Consider the following 12,397-nt stretch of genomic DNA (forward strand, 5'->3'; position numbering starts at 1 on the left):
CTTTTTTCGATCTTTTTTTCTCATTTTCTGCCTCCACTTTCCACCGCTCACAGGGCAGAAAACGGTTAAATTCAAATCTGAGATACCAGGCGCACAGAAATCAGCAGAAGGTCGCTGCATTTTTTGATTTCTCTTTTTTTCTTGTTTTTCTTTGTATTTCGTTGCTCTCTTTATTCGATCTTCTTTTTCTCATTTTCTGCCTCCACTTTCCACCGCTCAAATGGCAGAAAACGGTTAAATTCAAATCTGAGATACCAGGCGCACAGAAATCAGCAGAAGGTCGCTGCTTTTTTTGATTTCTCTTTTTTTCTTGTTTTTCTTTGTATTTCGTTGCTCTCTTTTTTCGATCTTATTTTTCTCATTTTCTGCCTCTACTTTCCACCGCTCAAATGGCAGAAAACGGTTAAATTCAAATCTGAGATACCAGGCGCACAGAAATAAGCAGAAGGTCGCTGCTTTTTTTGATTTTTCTTTTTTTCTTGTTTCTCTTTGTATTTCGTTGCTCTCTTTACGATTTTCTTCTTCTCATTTTCTGCCTCCACTTTCCACCGCTCAAATGGCAGAAAACGGTTAAATTCAAATCTGACATACCAGGCGCACAGAAATCAGCAGAAGGTCGCTGCATTTTTTGATTTCTCTCTTTTTCTTGTTTCTCTTTGTATTTCGTTGGTTTCTTTTTTCGATCTTCTTTTTCTCATTTTCTGCCTCCATTTTCCACCGCTCAAATGGCAGAAAACGGTTAAATTCAAATCTGAGATACCAGGCGCACAGAAATCAGCAGAAGGTCGCTGCTTTTTTTGATTTCTCTCTTTTTCTTGTTTCTCTTTGTATTTCGTTGCTCTCTTTTTTCGATCTTCTTTTTCTCATTTTCTGCCTCCACTTTCCACCGTTCAAATGGCAAAAAACGGTTAAATTCAAATCTGAGATACCAGGCGCACAGAAATCAGCAGAAGGTCGCTGCATTTTTTGATTTCTCTTTTTTTCTTGTTTTTCTTTGTATTTCGTTGCTCTCTTTTTTCGATCTTCTTCTTCTCATTTTCTGCCTCCACTTTCCACCGCTCACAGGGCAGAAAACGGTTAAATTCAAATCTGAGATACCAGGCGCACAGAAATCAGCAGAAGGTCGCTGCTTTTTTTTATTTTTTTTTTTTTCTTGTTTCTCTTTGTATTTCGTTGCTCTCTTTTTTCAATCATCCTTTTTCTCATTTTCTGCCTCCACTTCCCACCGCTCACAGGGCAAAAAACGGTTAAATTCAAATCTGAGATACCAGGCGCACAGAAATCAGCAGAAGGTCGCTGCTTTTTTTGATTTCTCTTTTTTTCTTGTTTCTCTTTGTATTTCGTTGCTCTCTTTTTTCGATCTTCTTTTTCTCATTTTCTGCCTCCACTTTCCACCGCTCAAATGGCAGAAAACGGTTAAATTCAAATCTGAGATACCAGGCGCACAGAAATCAGCAGAAGGTCGCTGCTTTTTTTGATTTCTCTTTTTTTCTTGTTTTTCTTTGTATTTCGTTGCTCTCTTTTTTCGATCTTATTTTTCTTATTTTCTGCCTCTACTTTCCACCGCTCAAATGGCAGAAAACGGTTAAATTCAAATCTGAGATACCAGGCGCACAGAAATCAGCAGAAGGTCGCTGCTTTTTTTGATTTATCTTTTTTTCTTGTTTCTCTTTGTATTTCATTGCTCTCTTTTTTCGATCTTCTTCTTCTCATTTTCTGCCTCCACTTTCCACCGCTCAAATGGCAGAAAACGGTTAAATTCAAATCTGACATACCAGGCGCACAGAAATCAGCAGAAGGTCGCTGCATTTTTTGATTTCTCTCTTTTTCTTGTTTCTCTTTGTATTTCGTTGGTTTCTTTTTTCGATCTTCTTTTTCTCATTTTCTGCCTCCATTTTCCACCGCTCAAATGGCAGAAAACGGTTAAATTCAAATCTGAGATACCAGGCGCACAGAAATCAGCAGAAGGTCGCTGCTTTTTTGATTTCTCTCTTTTTCTTGTTTTTCTTTGTATTTCGTTGCTCTCTTTTTTCGATCTTATTTTTCTCATTTTCTGCCTCTACTTTCCACCGCTCAAATGGCAGAAAACGGTTAAATTCAAATCTGAGATACCAGGCGCACAGAAATCAGCAGAAGGTCGCTGCTTTTTTTGATTTCTCTTTTTTTCTTGTTTTTCTTTGTATATCGTTGCTCTCTTTTTTCGATCTTATTTTTCTCATTTTCTGCCTCTACTTTCCACCGCTCAAATGGCAGAAAACGGTTAAATTCAAATCTGAGATACCAGGCGCACAGAAATCAGCAGAAGGTCGCTGCTTTTTTTTTTTTCTTTTTTTCTTGTTTCTCTTTGTATTTCGTTGCTCTCTTTTTTCGATCTTCTTTTTCTCATTTTCTGCCTCCACTTTCCACCGCTCACAGGGCAAAAAACGGTTAATTCAAATCTGAGATACCAGGCGCACAGAAATCAGCAGAAGGTCGCTGCTTTTTTTGATTTTTCTTTTTTTCTTGTTTCTCTTTGTATTTCGTTGCTCTCTTTTTTCGATCTTCTTCTTCTCATTTTCTGCCTCCACTTTCCACCGCTCAAATGGCAGAAAACGGTTAAATTCAAATCTGACATACCAGGCGCACAGAAATCAGCAGAAGGTCGCTGCTTTTTTTGATTTCTCTCTTTTTCTTGTTTCTCTTTGTATTTCGTTGGTTTCTTTTTTCGATCTTCTTTTTCTCATTTTCTGCCTCCATTTTCCACCGCTCAAATGGCAGAAAACGGTTAAATTCAAATCTGAGATACCAGGCGCACAGAAATCAGCAGAAGGTCGCTGCTTTTTTGATTTCTTTTTTTTTCTTGTTTCTCTTTGTATTTCGTTGCTCTCTTTTTTCGATCTTCTTTTTCTCATTTTCTGCCTCCACTTTCCACCGTTCAAATGGCAAAAAACGGTTAAATTCAAATCTGACATACCAGGCGCACAGAAATCAGCAGAAGGTCGCTGCTTTTTTTGATTTCTCTCTTTTTCTTGTTTCTCTTTGTATTTCGTTGCTCTCTTTTTTCGATCTTCTTTTTCTCATTTTCTGCCTCTACTTTCCACCGCTCAAATGGCAGAAAACGGTTAAATTCAAATCTGAGATACCAGGCGCACAGAAATCGGCAGAAGGTCGCTGCATTTTTTGATTTCTCTTTTTTCTTGTTTTTCTTTGTATTTCGTTGCTCTCTTTTTTCGATCTTCTTCTTCTCATTTTCTGCCTCCACTTTCCACCGCTCAAATGGCAGAAAACGGTTAAATTCAAATCTGAGATACCAGGCGCACAGAAATCAGCAGAAGGTCGCTGCTTTTTTTTATTTCTCTCTTTTTCTTGTTTCTCTTTGTATTTCGTTGCTCTCTTTTTTCGATCTCCTTTTTCTCGTTTTCTGCCTCCACTTTCCACCGCTCACAGGGCAGAAAACGGTTAAATTCAAATCTGAGATACCAGGCGCACAGAAATCAGCAGAAGGTCGCTGCTTTTTTTGATTTCTCTTTTTTTCTTGTTTCTCTTTGTATTTCGTTGCTCTCGTTTTTCGATCTTCTTTTTCTCATTTTCTGCCTCCACTTTCCACCGCTCAAATGGCAGAAAACGGTTAAATTCAAATCTGAGATACCAGGCGCACAGAAATCAGCAGAAGGTCGCTGCTTTTTTTGATTTCTCTCTTTTTCTTGTTTCTCTTTGTATTTCGTTGCTCTCTTTTTTCGATCTTCTTTTTCTCATTTTCTGCCTCCACTTTCCACCGCTCAAATGGCAGAAAACGGTTAAATTCAAATCTGAGATACCAGGCGCACAGAAATCAGCAGAAGGTCGCTGCTTTTTTTGATTTATCTTTTTTTCTTGTTTCTCTTTGTATTTCGTTGCTCTCTTTTTTCGATCTTCTTTTTCTCATTTTCTGCCTCCACTTTCCACCGCTCACAGGGCAGAAAACGGTTAAATTCAAATCTGAGATACCAGGCGCACAGAAATCAGCAGAAGGTCGCTGCTTTTTTTTTATTTCTCTTTTTTTCTTGTTTCTCTTTGTATTTCGTTGCTCTCTTTTTTCAATCTCCTTTTTCTCATTTTCTGCCTCTACTTTCCACCGCTCAAATGGCAGAAAACGGTTAAATTCAAATCTGAGATACCAGGCGCACAGAAATCAGCAGAAGGTCGCTGCTTTTTTTTTATTTCTCTTTTTTTCTTGTTTCTCTTTGTATTTCGTTGCTCTCTTTTTTCGATCTTCTTTTTCTCATTTTCTGCCTCCACTTTCCACCGCTCACAGGGCAAAAAACGGTTAATTCAAATCTGAGATACCAGGCGCACAGAAATCAGCAGAAGGTCGCTGCTTTTTTTGATTTTTCTTTTTTTCTTGTTTCTCTTTGTATTTCGTTGCTCTCTTTTTTCGATCTTCTTCTTCTCATTTTCTGCCTCCACTTTCCACCGCTCAAATGGCAGAAAACGGTTAAATTCAAATCTGACATACCAGGCGCACAGAAATCAGCAGAAGGTCGCTGCATTTTTTGATTTCTCTCTTTTTCTTGTTTCTCTTTGTATTTCGTTGGTTTCTTTTTTCGATCTTCTTTTTCTCATTTTCTGCCTCCATTTTCCACCGCTCAAATGGCAGAAAACGGTTAAATTCAAATCTGAGATACCAGGCGCACAGAAATCAGCAGAAGGTCGCTGCTTTTTTGATTTCTCTCTTTTTCTTGTTTCTCTTTGTATTTCGTTGCTCTCTTTTTTCAATCTCCTTTTTCTCATTTTCTGCCTCCACTTACCACCGCTCACAGGGCAAAAAACGACTAAATTCAAATCTGAGATACCAGGCGCACAGAAATCAGCAGAAGGTCGCTGCTTTTTTTGATTTCTCTCTTTTTCTTGTTTCTCTTTGTATTTCGTTGCTCTCTTTTTTCGATCTTCTTTTTCTCATTTTCTGCCTCCACTTTCCACCGCTCAAATGGCAGAAAACGGTTAAATTCAAATCTGAGATACCAGGCGCACAGAAATCAGCAGAAGGTCGCTGCTTTTTTTGATTTCTCTTTTTTTCTTGTTTTTCTTTGTATATCGTTGCTCTCTTTTTTCGATCTTATTTTTCTCATTTTCTGCCTCTACTTTCCACCGCTCAAATGGCAGAAAACGGTTAAATTCAAATCTGAGATACCAGGCGCACAGAAATCAGCAGAAGGTCGCTGCTTTTTTTTATTTCTCTTTTTTCTTGTTTCTCTTTGTATTTCGTTGCTCTCTTTTTTCGATCTTCTTTTTCTCATTTTCTGCCTCCACTTTCCACCGCTCACAGGGCAAAAAACGGTTAAATTCAAATCTGAGATACCAGGCGCACAGAAATCAGCAGAAGGTCGCTGCTTTTTTTGATTTTTCTTTTTTTCTTGTTTCTCTTTGTATTTCGTTGCTCTCTTTTTTCGATCTTCTTCTTCTCATTTTCTGCCTCCACTTTCCACCGCTCAAATGGCAGAAAACGGTTAAATTCAAATCTGACATACCAGGCGCACAGAAATCAGCAGAAGGTCGCTGCATTTTTTGATTTCTCTTTTTTCTTGTTTCTCTTTGTATTTCGTTGGTTTCTTTTTTCGATCTTCTTTTTCTCATTTTCTGCCTCCATTTTCCACCGCTCAAATGGCAGAAAACGGTTAAATTCAAATCTGAGATACCAGGCGCACAGAAATCAGCAGAAGGTCGCTGCATTTTTTGATTTCTCTCTTTTTCTTGTTTCTCTTTGTATTTCGTTGCTCTCTTTTTTCGATCTTCTTTTTCTCATTTTCTGCCTCTACTTTCCACCGCTCAAATGGCAGAAAACGGTTAAATTCAAATCTGAGATACCAGGCGCACAGAAATCGGCAGAAGGTCGCTGCATTTTTTGATTTCTCTTTTTTCTTGTTTTTTTTTGTATTTCGTTGCTCTCTTTTTTCGATCTTCTTCTTCTCATTTTCTGCCTCCACTTTCCACCGCTCAAATGGCAGAAAACGGTTAAATTCAAATCTGAGATACCAGGCGCACAGAAATCAGCAGAAGGTCGCTGCTTTTTTTATTTCTCTCTTTTTCTTGTTTCTCTTTGTATTTCGTTGCTCTCTTTTTTCGATCTCCTTTTTCTCGTTTTCTGCCTCCACTTTCCACCGCTCACAGGGCAGAAAACGGTTAAATTCAAATCTGAGATACCAGGCGCACAGAAATCAGCAGAAGGTCGCTGCTTTTTTTGATTTCTCTCTTTTTCTTGTTTCTCTTTGTATTTCGTTGCTCTCGTTTTTCGATCTTCTTTTTCTCATTTTCTGCCTCCACTTTCCACCGCTCAAATGGCAGAAAACGGTTAAATTCAAATCTGAGATACCAGGCGCACAGAAATCAGCAGAAGGTCGCTGCATTTTTTGATTTCTCTTTTTTTCTTGTTTTTCTTTGTATTTCGTTGCTCTCTTTTTTCGATCTTCTTTTTCTCATTTTCTGCCTCTACTTTCCACCGCTCAAATGGCAGAAAACGGTTAAATTCAAATCTGAGATACCAGGCGCACAGAAATCAGCAGAAGGTCGCTGCTTTTTTTGATTTTTCTTTTTTTCTTGTTTCTCTTTGTATTTCGTTGCTCTCTTTTTTCGATCTTCTTCTTCTCATTTTCTGCCTCCACTTTCCACCGCTCAAATGGCAGAAAACGGTTAAATTCAAATCTGAGATACCAGGCGCACAGAAATCAGCAGAAGGTCGCTGCTTTTTTTGATTTCTCTTTTTTTTTGTTTCTCTTTGTATTTCGTTGCTCTCTTTATTCGATCTTCTTTTTCTCATTTTCTGCGTCCACTTTCCACCGCTCACAGGGCAAAAAAAGGTTAAATTCAAATCTGAGATACCAGGCGCACAGAAATCAGCAGAAGGTCGCTGCATTTTTTGATTTCTCTTTTTTTCTTGTTTTTCTTTGTATTTCGTTGCTCTCTTTTTTCGATCTTCTTCTTCTCATTTTCTGCCTCCACTTTCCACCGCTCAAATGGCAGAAAACGGTTAAATTCAAATCTGAGATACCAGGCGCACAGAAATCAGCAGAAGGTCGCTGCTTTTTTTATTTCTCTTTTTTTCTTGTTTCTCTTTGTATTTCGTTGCTCTCTTTTTTCGATCTTCTTTTTCTCGTATTCTGCCTCCACTTTCCACCGCTCACAGGGCAGAAAACGGTTAAATTCAAATCTGAGATACCAGGCGCACAGAAATCAGCAGAAGGTCGCTGCTTTTTTTGATTTCTCTTTTTTTCTTGTTTGTATTTCGTTGCTCTATTTCTGATCTGCTTTTTTGATTCTCTTTTTTCTTGTTTCTCTTTGTATTTCGTTGCTCTCTTTTTTCGATCTTCTTTTTCTCATTTTTTGCCTCCACTTTCCACCGCTCACGGGCAGAAAACGGTTAAATTCAAATCTGAGATACCAGGCGCACAGAAATCAGCAGAAGGTCGCTGCTTTTTTTGATTTCTCTTTTTTTCTTGTTTCTCTTTGTATTTCGTTGCTCTCTTTTTTCGATCTTCTTTTTCTCATTTTCTGCCTCCACTTTCCACCGCTCAAATGGCAGAAAACGGTTAAATTCAAATCTGAGATACCAGGCGCACAGAAATCAGCAGAAGGTCGCTGCTTTTTTTGATTTCTCTTTTTTTCTTGTTTCTCTTTGTATTTCGTTGCTCTCTTTTTTCGATCTTCTTTTTCTCATTTTCTGCCTCTACTTCCCACCGCTCAAATGGCAGAAAACGGTTAAATTCAAATCTGAGATACCAGGCGCACAGAAATCAGCAGAAGGTCGCTGCATTTTTTTATTTCTCTTTTTTTCTTGTTTTTCTTTGTATTTCGTTGCTCTCTTTATTCGATCTTTTTTTTCTCATTTTCTGCCTCTACTTTCCACCGCTCAAATGGCAGAAAACGGTTAAATTCAAATCTGAGATACCAGGCGCACAGAAATCAGCAGAAGGTCGCTGCTTTTTTTGATTTCTCTTTTTTTCTTGTTTCTCTTTGTATTTCGTTGCTCACTTTTTTCGATCTTCTTTTTCTCATTTTTTGCCTCCACTTTCCACCGCTCACAGGGCAGAAAACGGTTAAATTCAAATCTGAGATACCAGGCGCACAGAAATCAGCAGAAGGTCGCTGCTTTTTTTTATTTCTCTTTTTTTCTTGTTTCTCTTTGTATTTCGTTGCTCTCTTTTTTCAATATCCTTTTTCTCATTTTCTGCCTCCACTTCCCACCGCTCACAGGGCAAAAAACGGTTAAATTCAAATCTGAGATACCAGGCGCACAGAAATCAGCAGAAGGTCGCTGCTTTTTTTGATTTCTCTTTTTTTCTTGTTTTTCTTTGTATTTCGTTGCTCTCTTTTTTCGATCTTCTTTTTCTCATTTTCTGCCTCCACTTTCCACCGCTCACAGGGCAGAAAACGGTTAAATTCAAATCTGAGATACCAGGCGCACAGAAATCAGCAGAAGGTCGCTGCTTTTTTTGATTTCTCTTTTTTTCTTGTTTCTCTTTGTATTTCGTTGCTCTCTTTTTTCGATCTTCTTTTTCTCATTTTCTGCCTCCACTTTCCACCGCTCACAGGGCAGAAAACGGTTAAATTCAAATCTGAGATACCAGGCGCACAGAAATCAGCAGAAGGTCGCTGCTTTTTTTTATTTCTCTTTTTTTCTTGTTTTCTTTGTATTTCGTTGCTCTCTTTTTTCAATCTTCTTTTTCTCATTTTCTGCCTCCACTTCCCACCGCTCACAGGGCAGAAAACGGTTAAATTCAAATCTGAGATACCAGGCGCACAGAAATCAGCAGAAGGTCGCTGCTTTTTTGATTTCTCTCTTTTTCTTGTTTTTCTTTGTATTTCGTTGCTCTCTTTTTTCGATATTCTTTTTCTCATTTTCTGCCTCCACTTTCCACCGCTCACAGGGCAGAAAACGGTTAAATTCAAATCTGAGATACCAGGCGCACAGAAATCAGCAGAAGGTCGCTGCTTTTTTTGATTTCTCTTTTTTTCTTGTTTCTCTTTGTATTTCGTTGCTCTCTTTTTTCGATATTCTTTTTCTCATTTTCTGCCTCCACTTTCCACCGCTCAAATGGCAGAAAACGGTTAAATTCAAATCTGAGATACCAGGCGCACAGAAATCAGCAGAAGGTCGCTGCTTTTTTTGATTTCTCTTTTTTTCTTGTTTCTCTTTGTATTTCGTTGCTCTCTTTTTTCGATCTTCTTTTTCTCATTTTCTGCCTCCACTTTCCACCGCTCACAGGGCAGAAAACGGTTAAATTCAAATCTGAGATACCAGGCGCACAGAAATCAGCAGAAGGTCGCTGCTTTTTTTTTATTTCTCTTTTTTTCTTGTTTCTCTTTGTATTTCGTTGCTCTCTTTTTTCAATCTCCTTTTTCTCATTTTCTGCCTCCACTTCCCACCGCTCACAGGGCAGAAAACGGTTAAATTCAAATCTGAGATACCAGGCGCACAGAAATCAGCAGAAGGTCGCTGCTTTTTTTTATTTCTCTTTTTTCTTGTTTCTCTTTGTATTTCGTTGCTCTCTTTTTTCGATATTCTTTTTCTCATTTTCTGCCTCCACTTTCCACCGCTCACAGGGCAAAAAACGGTTAAATTCAAATCTGAGATACCAGGCGCACAGAAATCAGCAGAAGGTCGCTGCTTTTTTTTTATTTCTCTTTTTTTCTTGTTTCTCTTTGTATTTCGTTGCTCTCTTTTTTCGATCTTCTTTTTCTCATTTTCTGCCTCCACTTTCCACCGCTCACAGGGCAGAAAACGGTTAAATTCAAATCTGAGATACCAGGCGCACAGAAATCAGCAGAAGGTCGCTGCTTTTTTTTTATTTCTCTTTTTTTCTTGTTTCTCTTTGTATTTCGTTGCTCTCTTTTTTCGATCTTCTTTTTCTCATTTTCTGCCTCCACTTTCCACCGCCCCAGGGCAGAAAACGGTTAAATTCAAATCTGAGATACCAGGCGAACAGAAATCAGCAGAAGGTCGCTGCTTTTTTTTATTTCTCTTTTTTTCTTGTTTCTCTTTGTATTTCGTTGCTCTCTTTTTTTCGATCTTCTTTTTCTCATTTTCTGCCTCCACTTCCCACCGCTCACAGGGCAGAAAACGGTTAAATTCAAATCTGAGATACCAGGCGCACAGAAATCAGCAGAAGGTCGCTTTTTTTTTGATTTCTCTTTTTTTCTTGTTTTTCTTTGTATTTCGTTGCTCTCTTTTTTCGATCTTCTTTTTCTCATTTTCTGCCTCCACTTTCCACCGCTCACGGGCAGAAAACGGTTAAATTCAAATCTGAGATACCAGGCGCACAGAAATCAGCAGAAGGTCGCTGCTTTTTTTGATTTCTCTTTTTTTCTTGTTTCTCTTTGTATTTCGTTGCTCTCTTTTTTCGATCTTCTTTTTCTCATTTTCTGCCTCTACTTCCCACCGCTCAAATGGCAGAAAACGGTTAAATTCAAATCTGAGATACCAGGCGCACAGAAATCAGCAGAAGGTCGCTGCTTTCTCTTTTTTTCTTTTTTCTCTTTGTATTTCGTTGCTCTCTTTTTTCGATCTTCTTTTTCTCATTTTCTGCCTCCACTTTCCACCGCTCACAGGGCAGAAAACGGTTAATTCAAATCTGAGAACCAGGCGCACAGAAATCAGCAGAAGGTCGCTGCTTTTTTTATTTCTCTTCTTTTCTTGTTTCTCTTTGTATTTCGTTTTCTCTTTCGATCTTCTTTTTCTCAATGATCAGCCTCAAACGAAATACAAAGAGAAACAAGAAAAAAAGAGAAATCAAAAAAAGCAGCGACCTTCTGCTGATTTCTGTGCGCCTGGTATCTCAGATTTGAATTAACCGTTTTCTGCCCTCTGAGCGGTGGAAAGTGGAGGCAGAAAATGAGAAAAAGAAGATCGAAAAAAGAGAGCAACGAAATACAAAGAGAAACAAGAAAAAGAGAGAAATCAAAAAAAGCAGCGACCTTCTGCTGATTTCTGTGCGCCTGGTATCTCAGATTTGAATTTAACCGTTTTCTGCCCTGTGAGCGGTGGAAAGTGGACGCAGAAAATGAGAAAAAGAAGATCGAATAAAGAGAGCAACGAAATACAAAGAGAAACAAGAAAAAGAGAGAAACCAAAAAAGGCAGCGACCTTCTGCTGATTTCTGTGCGCCTGGTATCTTCGATTTGAATTTAACCGTTTTCTGCCCTGTGAGCGGTGGAAAGTCGAGGCAGAAAATGAGAAAAAGAATATCGAAAAAAGAGAGCAACGAAATACAAAGAAAAACAAGAAAAAGAGAGAAATCAAAAAAAGCAGCTTCTGCTGATTTCTGTGCGCCTGGTATCTCAGATTTGAATTTAACCGTTTTCTGCCCTGTGAGCGGTGGAAAGTGGACGCAGAAAATGAGAAAAAGAAGATCGAATAAAGAGAGCAACGAAATACAAAGAGAAACAAGAAAAAAAGAGAAATCAAAAAAAATCAGCGACCTTCTGCTGATTTCTGTGCGCCTGGTATCTCAGATTTGAATTTAACCGTTTTCTGCCCTCTGAGCGGTGGAAAGTGGAGGCAGAAAATGAGAAAAAGAAGATCGAAAAAAGAGAGCAACGAAATACAAAGAGAAACAAGAAAAAGAGAGAAATCAAAAAAAGCAGCTTCTGCTGATTTCTGTGCGCCTGGTATCTCAGATTTGAATTTAACCGTTTTCTGCCCTGTGAGCGGTGGAAAGTGGACGCAGAAAATGAGAAAAAGAAGATCGAATAAAGAGAGCAACGAAATACAAAGAGAAACAGAGAAAAAAGAGAAATCAAAAAAAATCAGCGACCTTCTGCTGATTTCTGTGCGCCTGGTATCTCAGATTTGAATTTAACCGTTTTCTGCCCTGTGAGCGGTGGAAAGTGGACGCAGAAAATGAGAAAAAGAAGATCGAATAAAGAGAGCAACGAAATACAAAGAGAAACAAGAAAAAGAGAGAAATCAAAAAAAGCAGTGACCTTCTGCTGATTTCTGTGCGCCTGGTATCTCAGATTTGAATTTAACCGTTTTCTGCCCTGTGAGCGGTGGAAAGTGGAGGCAGAAAATGAGAAAAATAAGATCGACAAAAGAGAGCAACGAAATACAAAGAAAAACAAGAAAAAGAGAGAAATCCAAAAAAAAGCAGCGACCTTCTGCTGATTTCTGTGCGCCTGGTATCTCAGATTTGAATTTAACCGTTTTCTGCCATTTGAACGGTGCGAAGTGGCGGCAGAAAATGAGAAAAAGAAGATCGAAAAAAGAGAGCAACGAAATACAAAGAGAAACAAGAAACAAAGAGAAATCAAAAAAAGCAGCGACCTTCTGCTGATTTCTGTGCGCCTGGTATCTCAGATTTGAATTTAACCGTTTTCTGCCCTGTGAGCGGTGGAAAGTGGAGGCAGAAAATGAGAAAAGAAGATCGAAAAAAGAGAGCAACGAAAT

Source organism: Drosophila obscura, unplaced genomic scaffold, assembly GCF_018151105.1.
Source record: "Drosophila obscura isolate BZ-5 IFL unplaced genomic scaffold, ASM1815110v1 contig_30, whole genome shotgun sequence".
Taxonomy (NCBI): domain Eukaryota; kingdom Metazoa; phylum Arthropoda; class Insecta; order Diptera; family Drosophilidae; genus Drosophila; species Drosophila obscura.